Raw genomic sequence first — 14337 nt, forward strand, 5'->3', positions numbered from 1 at the left:
ACCTTCCCTCTAGTCTTACACTGCTAAATTAGGGACGGCTAGCGCAGATAGCCCTCTGTAGCTTTGCGCGAAATTAAAAAACAAGCAAACATTTTAAGGTTTTCTGCATGTATAGAAATAATATCATCGGAATATTATAAAACCAACCATTATCACATTATCTTGAACACGAAAATTACGTCATAAAATTTGTACCCGTGCAAACATAAATAACAGTGCACGTATTTGCTATATAGTGATAGCCTTTTTTTTCCAGCAAATTATTCAATTACCTTATTATTCTGTTTATCCAGCAACTTATTTAATTACTTTATTATTCAATTTTATTTTTAAACAAGTTTAGTGCGATAGTTTATTACTTCACTGTAATGTTTGAGAATAAATTCGTCCTCTGTGCTAGGAAATGTTTTGTTTTGAGAACATAATTACTTGACTGGCAGTCATTTACTATGGCAGTAATATGTCAGGAGTCAAATGTCCGACAGTAAAATGTCATGATACCGTAAATAAAGAAGTATAGACAACAATGATCTTTCTATTTACTAACTTTGTACTTGTTTGCCGCTTGCCACAATTTGCTAAGCCTAGTCAAGTTTCGCACGTGGAAGATATAAAACCAAATACTTTTTTAAGGTTTTATATGTGCATTTTGAAGTAAAAAAATAAAGAATAATATATCAATACCACAGAATTTCACTATAATTTATCAGACTTAAAAGCTAATCTGTATTTGGGTCTAAAAAACAAGATTTTTCGAGATCAATAATATCTTAACTTACCACTTTGGTTCTATCATGAAAACAAAGGGTTCCTCGCAGAAGTTGAGAAAACCATGGGTGAGGGGATGGGGCATTCTGAGCTTTCCATTGGTTATGCGCACATGATTGGACAAAGTAAGTGTACCTAAGCACGTATTTCTAAAAATGGAAGGGGTGGGCAGGACTACCTTGGTCGATTCACTGAATGTGACAATATCTCAGCAAATAGAAAAGATAGGAGGTTCTTATTTTATATTCTAGCTTTTTAATTCGTAAGAAACTATAGGCTTTGTATGTGAATATAACTACAGTCTAATTTGAACCAAAGTTGCATTCAACATATCACGTGACACACAAAAATCTATATTTAAGAATTCTTTTTAATATTTACTCTTATATAAAAAAATTAACTAATGTACACTACTAACATTTGACTTATAATCTACAATTTGATACTAAACCTATTGACATACATTCGTAAAATAGTAATTGGATAAAATTCTGAATGTAATTAAGTCTACAAACGTGATGACATGCTCTTTGCCCCTGACCTATTCAACCAATGGCTATCTTCTAGCACATGCAAAATACATTAAGATATCTGTAACAGAAGAAAGACATCAGTGCTTATCACTGCATTCTCCAACATAAAGCTCACATATAACTTTATATGTGTAACCTTCATGGGAAGGGAGGCAAGTTGCTGAGGCAACCACAAAATGTGGAGTTACATAGCATTCAGTATGGCCTATGGAAGAGATGCAGCCAATATCTTATTGCTCAGTGACCCTAGTATAGAGAGCTAACACTCAGTAAGGTGGGGCTTCCAGAGTCAACTTACTTGGTGACATTCTCCTCATATCAGACTGTGAGGTCACTAGGAAGATATTTGTATGTGGTAGAGGCAAAGCATACCACTCCCACAGTGTTTAAAGGGACAATCAAGAAGGACTTGAACCATTTCTCTTAAGGCATTTCAGACAAGTCATTTGTCTCAGAAATAGGAAAATGCAGTGGTGCCTGACCCTGTGTTTAGATGATTCGACCCTTAACAACTTCAAGCACCTGATGGAAGTGCTGCTTGGAGACTGGAACACAGTTGTAGCTGAGGTGTGTCAATGGTTAAGTCTGGAGGAAACCCAGCTGTTTGCCAGGACAAGTTCAAGGCTAAAAGGAATGGTTCCTCTGAGAGTTTAGGTGCCTATGTAGATGATTTATGCTGTTTGCATGGGAAACCCACTGTACAATGGTGCTCGCAGACTGAGTGGACATTTTTCCTGATAAGTGTATAAGGCACATTTATATCTTGATGAAAGCAGTTTCCAAGGTAATGAAGTTTGAGGTGGTTGCACCAGACAAGTTGCAAAAGAGGGGGAACTGTCAGCAGAAGCTGATATGATAACTCAGCATGAAGTAGGTGCCTCACGTTAAGCGTTGACTTGATCAAGAGGGAGACCACAACCAATACCTCCTGGTGTAAATAATAATCTATATAAATATAATAGTGCTGTCTGTTGTCTGTCCATATAACTACTTCACAGGGTGTGGATGGATCTTCACCAAAATTGGTATGGAGGTTCATTATGTTCATGCAGTGGTACATACAAATTTTCAGTATGACATTTTGCGTTTTATGGGCGTTTTTGCGTTTTTTACCACTACTTCGCTTCCTGTTGATATATCTTCATCAAATTTGGCATGAAGGTTTGTTGGGTCCATATAGAGATACATGCAAAGTTGTGTTTTCACATGGGTGTTTTTGCCTTTTTTACAATTACATATAAGGGAAGCAACTTTCATATCCTAAGATAACCTTTCATTAATCATAAATTTACTAAAAGCGCATATCTCATCATGGTAGTCGACACGATACGTATCTAGATACAGAAGTTTTACCAATTGTTTGTTACAAAGTTTGACAGTCTTGTCTGTAATTTATTATCTATATTACCAACATTGTCTTATTTATGTACTTCATACTGTACAGTGCTTTTTTCAAATTCTCAGGTTTGATCAATTAACTGGCAGCTGGCAAGAGAAGTAAATTAAAAAAGTAATATCTATCTATCTATATTGTTATGTTACTTTGCATGAAATGTTTTTGATAAAAAAAATGAAGACATGTAATACTCAATGCTCATCTTCCTTTATTGAATCATTAAGTTTTAGCAAAAATGCTTTATTAGAAATTCTAATTTTTTCTGTACAAAAGACGTATAATGTTTACTGAAAGCTGACCAAATTTTGCGAAGATAGATAAATCGTATCGTACAATTTATACAATTGTACCATGGCTTCACGCCACACCTTTAGAATTTACACAATATGCGTCCAGAGGATGGGTACTCTGGCTAGTAATAAATAAAATTTATTTATTCCACAAAAGGTACACTTTTTTAGGAAGGGGGTTTGTTACATTCTTCAATAAAATCATTCAATACTTCAGCCTGTTTGTGCTACAACATCAGAAGGTGTTTAAATTAATAAATACTTCCTGGTATTGTAGCACAAACAGGCTGGGTTCCAGCAAATACACAGGGCTATGCAGGATATCTCATGATGTTTGTGCTGCTGATGCTTCTGCCAGGAAATTGTTCTAGAATGAAGAACTAGAGCATATGCTATAGTTGTAGACTCCAGGAGCATTTCTGAGTGGATTGCTTTTACCTTGCATTACAGAAAAATAGACATACACCTCTATTTTATTGATTGCACAATAGGTGCAGGAGGGCTGAAAGCAAACATTATCTGCTTTTTGCCAGGCTCAAGAAAACTAATGTAAGGAAAAATCAGAAAAGTGTATTGGTCAGCCTACCTCTTTAAGGGCTAGGTGGTGCTTGGTACATTTCTGTAACAATATACAGTAGGGCAACGGAGTTTCTGATTGCTACAGAAGCTGCAAGGGCCCTGCTAGATATCCCCGTGTATTCGGGCCTCCAAGTGAAGCCACCACTTGGGTCAGTGAACACTCACTTTGTACTGATAAATGATGTCACACTATGTGTGAATGGAGAAAAACATCCCCAAATAGTCTAGGCCATGTAAATCATAGGACAAAGGTGGCCGTTGCAGACATCGTTTCTGCCATCAGTATCATTGGAATAGACATACTACAGAAACTCTCTGCTAACTTTGCCTCTGCAACTGTTGAACTGCGTTTTGGTGGAAAAGCCATCAAGTACTAGTTATAACGAATATAGGAACAGTGGGCTGTTTGTGTGTTACTTCCAGAGCAGATAATAGTCTTTCACTGTATGTAAGTGGTGTACTGTAGTTTACTACAAATGAAGTATAGTGCATTGGCATCATGCAATTAGACTATCAAGTCAACATGCACAACTTTGTTTAAAGTAAAAATCCATGAAGTGTGTGTGCTGATGTGTATAGAAGTAAAATGTTTTCATCATGTCTTGGGAAGAGGAGGCATCTCAATGGCCCCTTTGAAGGCCACAGCAATTTGACACTGGCCCCAAACAACGACACTAGGATAATTTTGACATTTCTTTGGGTTTGTGTCATATTATCAATGTTTTGTATCCATATTCTCCAAGATTGACACATTAATGTCTGCTATTAATTTTACCGATGTGAAATTTAAATGGAAAGAGAAGTGTGAGCAAACATTCCTTCCCTTGAAGCATGATTTAGTGGAACCTCTTGTGCTGGCATATTCACAGTAGGATTGTTTGTTCTTGTTGAATACCAGCGTCAACAATGGTGGAATTGGAATAGTGCTGTTACAGATGTAGAATGAAACAGTATGACTTTTTAGACACTATAACTTTACTACCACAGTCTGTAAAATACTTAATTCTTCAAGTCGGAACTAACGACCTAAAACGACATGGAACGACAGCTTATGACTGTTTTAACGACCTACAAACCTTACTAGTACATATTTTGACTCACCGTACTGACAATCGTGTTTGTTTCTCAAGCGTCATCTACCGTGATGTCAATAGATATACTGATTTACCTCTAAGACAACTGACCGGTACTACTCACTCTTTAAACCAGAAATTTGATAAATTTAACCCCATCGCACATGAACTCAGCCAACGTAACCCACGCATATCCTTCCTTTACAACACCAGCTTTAAACTTGAAAACGGGATACATTACATAGCAAAGGATCGTTTACACCTCTCCTTCAAAGGAATCGTTTCCCGATCCAGTGATTTACGACTCTTTATCATTAACTACATTCTCCCTCGCCAGAAACAACCACTGAACAATCGAACATAGATCCACCAAACTCTCTTAGTCATAAACCTTCAACTTAATCTATTCCCCATATGCAATCCACAAAGCCTCCTCAAGCCAAAAATCATACCTCTGTAGGCCACATGCCTAATACACTTTCAAATCCCATTTTTACCATTGCTTCTCTCAGAACTAGATGTGCCTATTTTTCTAAACGACGTACTTATGCAGAAGTTACGGCTTCCACCCCTGTTTCCAAAAACTTCTCCCTAAGCTCTAAACCTGATACACGATCCAAGAATCCCGCACCATTCACACACTCTGATACTACTGTAGGTCACACTTCTACATGTACAAAACCTTTTTCTACCATTACTTCTCCTAAATGCAGTAGTTATGGAGATTTTAACCATCACTTTTCACGAAGTTCTAAACTTGACGATCTTCTAAACCTAACAAACCCTTAACTTTCTCTCTGTCATAAAGCAAAACCAAGTATTAATCTTGAAATAAACACTTCTTTCAGCACAACTGCCCAAGTGCACTCTAATCTAAACTATAGTAAGACTTTCAGGCTACTTAGAAAACTGAATGAAAAAAAGACTGAGGTACATGCACCATGCTGATGTACTGGGACAACATTTACAGATTTAAACTATACATAAATACCTTAATTTAGATCTACCAGTTACAATAGGAGCTAACGAAAAATTATTTTGTTCACAATGGAAGAAAATTCTTCATTCCATCTCGTTTACGCTTACAAAACTCATGCAAGACTTCTGCAAATCCACAATTGACAACCTGGAAAAGAAAATTGCTGCTACAAATTCCGAGAACACAATATGTTTCACTGAACAACAAAAACTTGGTGCATTTATTAACAAAACAATAAACACTTTTGAAAATAACGCAAATGCAACAAAAAATACATCATGATATTTCACATAAGGATAAAGGTTTCTCTCATCCAAGCCACAATTTCTATTTACAACAAAATACTAACTTTAAACAAATTCATACTAGTGCCATCTGTGAACCGCTGGTTAATAACTCCAACAATGTAAGCATGTACATCGAGCTCTCTCCTAAAATAGATCCTACTTCTGATTTCACTAGCATAGTCACTTCTCCATCTGATCGACAAAAGTTCAAGAACACTTCCAATGTCGTCAAGCTGTCTTCTAAAACACTAACTGAAGCTCAACATAAACTTCTTAGTAAAGGTCTTAATTTTTCTTCTACCTCTAAAAACATAGATTGTTTTGAAGTCATTTCCGACCTCCAAGAATTTGCACGCAGGTTAAAAATTCGATAATTTTTTCACAAACAAACCACTGAATGAAATAATTTCGACTCACAGTTTAAAGAAAAATCCTTCTGGTCACCCCCAGCTAACAGCGAATCACATCTAGAGAGTTTTATTACTGCAATTGAAAATGAAGTAATTCAAGCTGTTAACTCTGACTCAAAAGTACGAAACAATTTCTCCCATAGTGAACATTCTGTTCTAATTTCATTGAAACATGAAAATATCAAAGATATCCGCCCCCCCCCCACGTTTGACGTCGTACATTAAAGACACAACACATTTTCTAAACATGATCTCTGACATTAACAGCAACAAAAAACTTCCTCCAAACACTATTCTCTGTACTATGGATGTTTCATCTCTATACACAAACATTCCCCATGACGAAGGCCTAAAAGCTCTAGAATCTTCTCTGCAAAATCTAGACAAACCCAACACTCAAATTATTACAGACTTAGCTAAACTAGTGCTTACACTTAACGGTTTTGAATTTAATAATGAATTCTATATTAAAACAAAAGGCACAGCTATGAGCACCAAGATGGCACCGAACTATGCCAACATTTTTATGAGAGATTTAGAGACGAAACTTTTGGAAACTGCACAGACAAACCAACGTTTTGGAGACACTACATCGATGACATTTTTTTTTCATTTTGGTAGGAGACGAAGATTCATTACTGTCCCTCTATAGACATACTAACACCTTCTACAGTTCTATTAAATTTACTCTAGACTACTCCACTACCCAAATAAGTTTCTTGGATGTAAACCTAACATTAAAAGATGGTGTTCTACATACTGATTTGTACCAAAAACCAACGGATAAACCATAATACTTACATAATCAAAGCTGTCACCCTCCACACACCAAACGCAATATTACATTCAATCAAATACTTAGATTAAAGATGTTCTGTTAGTAAGAACTATGACTCACATTAATTTTTTCAAACATACTATGACTGAAAGAGGTTATACAAAAAACACTATCACCCAATAAGTTGAGAAAGCTAACAATATACCACGTACATCTGTCTTGAAACAATTACCTAAAACCAATTCTTCTTGTGTTCCACTGGTTATTACCTATCACCCAAAACTAATAAAAAACTACCCCGGATACTAAAGAAACACTTTTACCCCCTTCAACTTAATGATCGATTAAAATCTATTTTTACGGAAGTTCCTGTCGGTTCTTTCAGAAAGAATAAAACTTTGCATTCACACTTAGTTCACGCTAAAGTAAATTTTAAGCCGACACCAGGTGGAAGTCAACCTTACAACAGCAAGTGATGTCAAACCTATAAATTCATGCAAGAAACAGACACATTTAAAGACAACCAAAAACAGTTCAAAATCACTAATTCCATAACCTGCTCTACAAAAAAATATTATTTACTTAATCCAATGTCGAAAATGCAATTTGCAATATGTAGGTCAAACCATAACAACTATACGGGAACGTTTTAATAACCATAAATCAACAATCAAAACAAACAAAGAACTTCCAGTTGCAAAACTCTTTAACATGCCTGGACACTCTCTTGAAGACATTAAACTGACGGGTATAGAGACAAATTTTACATCTAACAGAAGCTTTTTGGATAGGACTGTAAAATACTGTAACGCCAAATGGTGTCAATCTCGATCCCGGGGTTGTCGAGCTTCGCAAGTCTCTGAAAAGATTTTCAAAACTAAATACATGATTAAACTTACTTTACATTATTAGTATTATTCTTCCTTAAATTTCTCTATATATATTGGTTGGAATTTCTAGATATTGAGCTACATTATTATTTTCTCTATTTCCCACCACCTTTTGGCGTTATTTAATTTTAATTCTATTTCTATTGTTTATTCTATTCTACTTTATTTTTGATTTTATCTTTATAGAAATTAGTTAACAATTCTTATAACTATTATCCCACATAAGTCTTTTACGAACTTTACGCACGCCTTTGGCACAAAACTAAACCTGACACAAATAACAATAGGTTATGATTGGCTAGCTCTCAAGGTCAACTCATATTGAACATCCGGTTTATTTGACATCGACATCCGAGCCTATATATTTCATCACACTCGTTAAACATAACTCTTTATTCTCCTGAAGAAGAATAGTCAACTATTCGACAGCGCTCGAGTTTTGGGTCTCGCTTCGAAAATATTGCATCATACACTAATAGTTTCTGATTGCAGATACCGTATGACAAAGAAATTCTTGCAGTTGTAATTTTTGTTGAACACTATCAACATTATTTGACTAACGTGGTTCATGAAATACAAAGAAGATGACTGTGCATTGGATTACAATTGCAAAGTGTAAGACAAGGTCATACAGTGTCATCTAGGAGCACAGAAATGTGGACAGACAGTCTTACTGCACAGTGAGACCATGTCCATTTATTGAATGCCGTGATCTGAGACAATTTGTTGAAACAAAAGATATTTCAGCTGTCTCAAAACAGAATTATATAATGGGTGATTCCACTGGTGACTGGATTCCAAAATGCACACTTCAAATGCTCTGCGAAGAGAAATTGAGAGCTTCAGAACTAGCATAAGTACTCTTTGCTGTACAGTAAGGTAACACGTGGCCATCACAGGTTGACAGATGTAGTGTGGGCACACACAGTCTGTTGCACTTGTACAAGCACCACAGTAACACATGCATGATGCAATGTTCTACCCAGTTTATAAACTACCTATATGTGATTTTCAACCTGTATTGCAGCTAATGATGCCCAGAGCCTTGAAGCAGCAAGTTAATAAGACTCTCTCAGACCACCAGAGTGTAAGTTGCATTATCACTAACATCCAATAATGATCCCACTAGCCATGTTTGAGTCATGGTGTTCAATGCTGGTGTCAGCAAGGCATTACAAGTGCAGCTCACGGGAAATATAGCATAAACAAAGTAAACTCCAGCAAATAATTGTTGGTTCTCCTATGAGGAAAATAGCTGTGGATATTGCAGTCCCTGTTTTTGTGACCAACAAAGTGGGTTGAGGCATACCCAATTGTCAACACTTTAGCATAGTCTGTTGCTAATAGTTTGTAAGAGCAATGGATTAGCACATTTTGGTGTCCCTGAAGAGATTCCTGTGAATTATGAATCTAAGATTAATAGCCATTTATTCTCTGAGTTGTACACAGTGATAGGGCGATGAGTCAGAGGAAGACCAGGATAATGTTATAGAATATCTCAGCTCAACTGATAAGGAGGTGGAGAGAGCTGAAATTTATCCAGCTGTGTCTGGTGAACGAAATGAAGAAGCACCTGAAGAGGTGCAGGGATGCTTCAGTGGTTGTCCAGGGATGTTGATCTTCTGATTATTATTATTGATGGGATCAACTGCCAGGTCGGTCGCCAGGATAGTCATTTGGATGAAAGATCAATAAACGAAAGAAAATGTTGTTACATGCTTTCTGAGCTATTAGGTAGTATTTCATAAAACAATGTATGTTCTATATCTTGAGATTGCAACTGGATTACTTGCAGTTAGAACAGTCACTGATTTGAACAATAATTGACTGAAATGAAGTAGAAAATTGTAAATGATCGTTTACCTTACAATGTATGCACTCATTGTGTGATATACACTTTATTATCACAGCTATTGCAATGAAACCAATGACTGAAAGGATGTTGAGGCCATTGCTTTAACAGCTAGTGAGTGTTTTAGTTCAACAAATGCTTGAATTACCGTTCAATTACTCCAAGCTAAATCATTTGTTTGGTCGAAGAACTGACGACTGAAAAGGTTGTATGACTTTTGTTTTCTGAGCAGTTGGGGCACTTTCCCACTGCTTTTGTGATAGTTCTCCCAAAAAGAGCACGGGGGTCTCGAGAGAAAATCTCACATGTGCAGTTAACTCCGTATGACTTCTTCATGTGCAGTGAAGGAATTTTGTTCTTTACAGGTGTAGAAGGTGGATTACATGACTTTGAATTTCAAAGAAGTAGATCTTGTTTCATTGAAGTTATTTATATTTACTTTTCTGTGATGTCAACTAACATGAGTGGGTTGACTTGTGTAAGGCGATAACAGTGTCTCTATTGTCCATAGTTATGGCTATTCCAGACAATTAAACCCATTTATTGTGGATTATTCTAGTTAGACAAAGTTGTTTTGAAGATGTATTAATGTACAAGCTAGCAACAAAGCAAATATCAATTTAAGCAACGCGAATTTTGGTGGAATAGTCCAGTTTAGCTTAATTCCACCAGTAAATATTCATTTCATGAAACCTATCACTGTTAAGTTTCATAATCCACAGATGGTGGCACGTTATCAAAATGTGACTACTAACAATTAGTTGTTTAAAGTAGCCCATGTAGGTTACTATGACAATAGCATACACACTTGAGGCAGTCTGTCAATAACTACTAGTATATGTAGCAATGTGTGGAAGTTGGAAACATACATGTATGACAATATGCATTTGTGAGTGTATAATCGTGAAGTTTTCAAACATATATGAAAATTTACACATTCGTAAATGTTGCACAACACATAATAAGTCAGCCACTGAGAATACAACCAATAGAAAACCTTTGAATGGGAATATGAACTACAACTGTAACTATAGTTACTGGTCTGTAAGGCATTATTTGAAGAAACAATATACCCTTTGTGTTGACTAATGTGAGTGTGAGTATGTTTCAGTTTTGACACTGAAACATTTTACAGGCAGTCCATTTTATGAAAAGAGATTAGAGTAGCAATTCGACTCACGCCACACGTGTGGTAAAACAGTTTTACTTGAGTTCTGCAAGTGTTAATCAGAAACATTACAATTTGACTGAACTCATCACACTGTGACACGAGCAGAAGTCATTGAAATGAAAAAGTTGTTCTGTGATTTCCATCAGCACCCCAGTGGACCTAAGTGGCAGCTGCCATTACACCTATATGGCTATGAAAGTGCTAAATGAGAGGGGACCTCCACTATCGGCACTAGGGAATCTACATAATTGGCAGCAGCTTCCCCTCCCCCTTGAAATTTCTTAAATAAAGAAATTTGACTCCCCACTAATTCCTTGACTGTGGTAAAAGAGCAGTTTGTGCTGAAAGTAGAGAGTGGTTCAAAAATGCCACTACTGAGAGCAGGCAGCCAGGTGAATGAAGGCCTAGGCATTGTCGACCACGAGAAAAACCATCTGCCAAAAGATAGAGAACTGCCGATGCTGTTAGAGGAGGAACTGCGTCGTCTCTGGTGGGAAGTTCTTGTGAGAACCAGCATTTATTTGCCAGACCATCATGGCACACCAAAAATTCTTGGTTACATTGGAGGACTTGCTGTCGGTGCCCCTATAGGTAAGCAGCTTCCCTATAAAGTATATACATGTATATAGTTATAATATGATTTTATGTATATCTTTATTCTAATTTATGAAGTACATAAATGTATAATTTGTGTATCATGAAGGGTTTAGTTTACATTGGATATATGTATTCTCACTTTATAGAGGGATATTCTTTTTTCTTTTAAGTGTAATATGTTAGACTATCCATTCCTATAGAGAGTGGGTGAACTGTATAAAAGTTTTATTTTATTGTCTTGTTTTGTAAAGTTGCTTGTTGACGTTATTTTGATATCTTGAGCAACGGACACAACTAAAATTTGATTTGGGCTTTTTTTTGTACTTTTATAATTATGGATGACCAGATCAGCCTGGAAATAAAGGTGGGGAAGAAATTTTGGTACAGGATGGTACCATATGTTAACTACTCTATTAGTTAATATGTAAGTTTTTCAAAATTTCAATTTACTTTCAGCTAAGTTTGGATGCAGAGAGATATTCAAGTAAACAATTCAACTTTTCTTCTTCTTGCGTATACGAGACTAGAAACTGCTAATTGGCTATTAGGTGTGTTACCTTATAGGAGAAAATGCTGTTACTACACTGTGACGTCATGAGAAAAATGGCTGTTTCTGTCGGCAAGTAATGGCCCAGGGCTTTCAGACCCCTACCCTCAAGTGCATGTGGTTCTATGTCACGTGCTCGAAGAGCATAGTATAAGCAACTTAGTTTTGTTATTGCTATTTTTTGCCAAGTTCTACCCTGTTAAGCAAGTTTCATACAGATTTAAAATTTCGAAAAGTCTTCTAGAGTTTCTGCTACGTTTAACTTTAGCTAGATTCCTTAGAAATTGAAACTTAGCTGTTTCTTTAATTTCAGAATCTTTAACATTTTCACTTTCTTTTTCTTTCAACTTACAGGGAAGCACACTGGAATGGTTAGAGAGAACCAATAAACTCAACACACCCACAGTAGACATTTGCTCCTGTTTCGTATCTGTGTATTGTATTTCTCTCTGATTGTGTTGTTTTTTAAATTTTGTTCATTTTGTGTATTGTTTCCTTCTTGTTGACGAACCCAGTCAGAGTTCAGAGAGAGACACAAATCCATACTCTCCAGCGATTGTATCGTTTGAACCTGCTTTTAGCGGGCCCTAAGTAACTACTCTGAGGGAAATCCGATAACAGTGAGCCAGTGTCCAACTCTGGCAGATGGAATCTGACTGACAACCACTGTGGTCAGTAGAGACATTTAGTCATGTCGCCAACTCATGCTTACTACTAGACCTACAGGAACAGTAAATGTGTACATAGATATCTACAAACTGATGTTAGCTGTGTTCTTATTATCATGATTATTTTTATTTGTAATTTGTTCACATTTTGTTTTATACGTTTTTAATTTTATAATATTAGAATTGTTAACAGACAGCATTATAGTTTTATTTATTAGAAGTTTAAGTTTTTTTAATGGAATTTTGGTTCAGTTTGGTTTTAATGCTTAATTTTAGTTTTAAATTAATTTTAATTTGTGAATTATGATTAATTTGTTATTTAGTTAAATCTTAACTAGATTTAATTCATATTTATTTTTATTTATTTTGATTTGTCACAAATAGCTTGTTTGGTTGTTGTTTGAAGTTAAGCACAAAGCTACACAATGGGCTGTCTGTATTCTGCCCACCACGGGTATCGAAACCCGGTTTCTAGCGTTGTAAGTCCGCAGACATACCGCTGTGCCACTGGGGGCGTCACAAATAGAAACCCTATTTTTTAATTGCTATATGTGTGCTCGAAAACATGTTCTCCAGTCTTTGAGTTACGCGTTTTTTGTTACTATTCTTAAACAGTTTCTCTTGTAAATATCGTTTTCTGTTCACTGGAAACTCGATGATGGGCTGTTGCCCAAAACATTGTTTTCGTATTCTTCAACATATTTTAATTTGGTGAGTGTTTCACCTTGTTTTCTTCTATTGTCTTTTTAAATCAATATTAACGCCTATATGTAGTCATAACATACCAAAAATGTTGAATATTTAGGCTTAGAATAAAGATAAAACTTGACATAACATCTAACAAAATTTTTGTGATTTCAAGCTTATGTTTTCCTCTTGAAGTTGATCTAAATAAACAATGAAAGAGAAAAAAAATACAATTTTTATCTTTATACTTTTTACAGTAGGAGTACGAAACTTTTCTGGGACATACATGGAAAACAGTCATTTGAGTAATAAACTATAATAATTATAAAATTAAAATGTAAGGAATGTTATTAGTAAAACTAATTAAGTGTTTTTGGGTTTTTCATTCCTTGGATGAGGCGGTTCATCACGTAAACGTTCAATTTGTTTAATCTAAACACTTAAACTTCAAAGGTTTTTTTTAAAAATCATGTTTAGTATATAAAAATCAATATGAACGTAATAAAACATCAATTAATTTTTACTAAAGCTTCAATGACGACCTCATGTTTTTTCATAACGCACAGTAATAGCATTCAAACAAAGAACACTGTGCATGCTTGAATGATCCGTTGCCTTGCCAACCAAGTGGTGGTTAGCTATACGTTTTATGTAGCCGCTCTAGTGATTGGCGGTTTTTAGTGAACTGCTACTGACTGCTCTGTATTAAGTTGTCATTACCAATATTACTTACATAGATCAGAGGTAAAAAATTAACCCTGTAAATAATGCAGCTGATTTCAAATACTGTTCTTAATAGGGGTATGTGACGTCACAAATTAAGAACTGTTAA

The sequence above is a fragment of the Limulus polyphemus genome, unplaced genomic scaffold, assembly GCF_000517525.1.
Source record: "Limulus polyphemus unplaced genomic scaffold, Limulus_polyphemus-2.1.2 Scaffold1478, whole genome shotgun sequence".
In the NCBI taxonomy this organism is placed as follows: domain Eukaryota; kingdom Metazoa; phylum Arthropoda; class Merostomata; order Xiphosura; family Limulidae; genus Limulus; species Limulus polyphemus.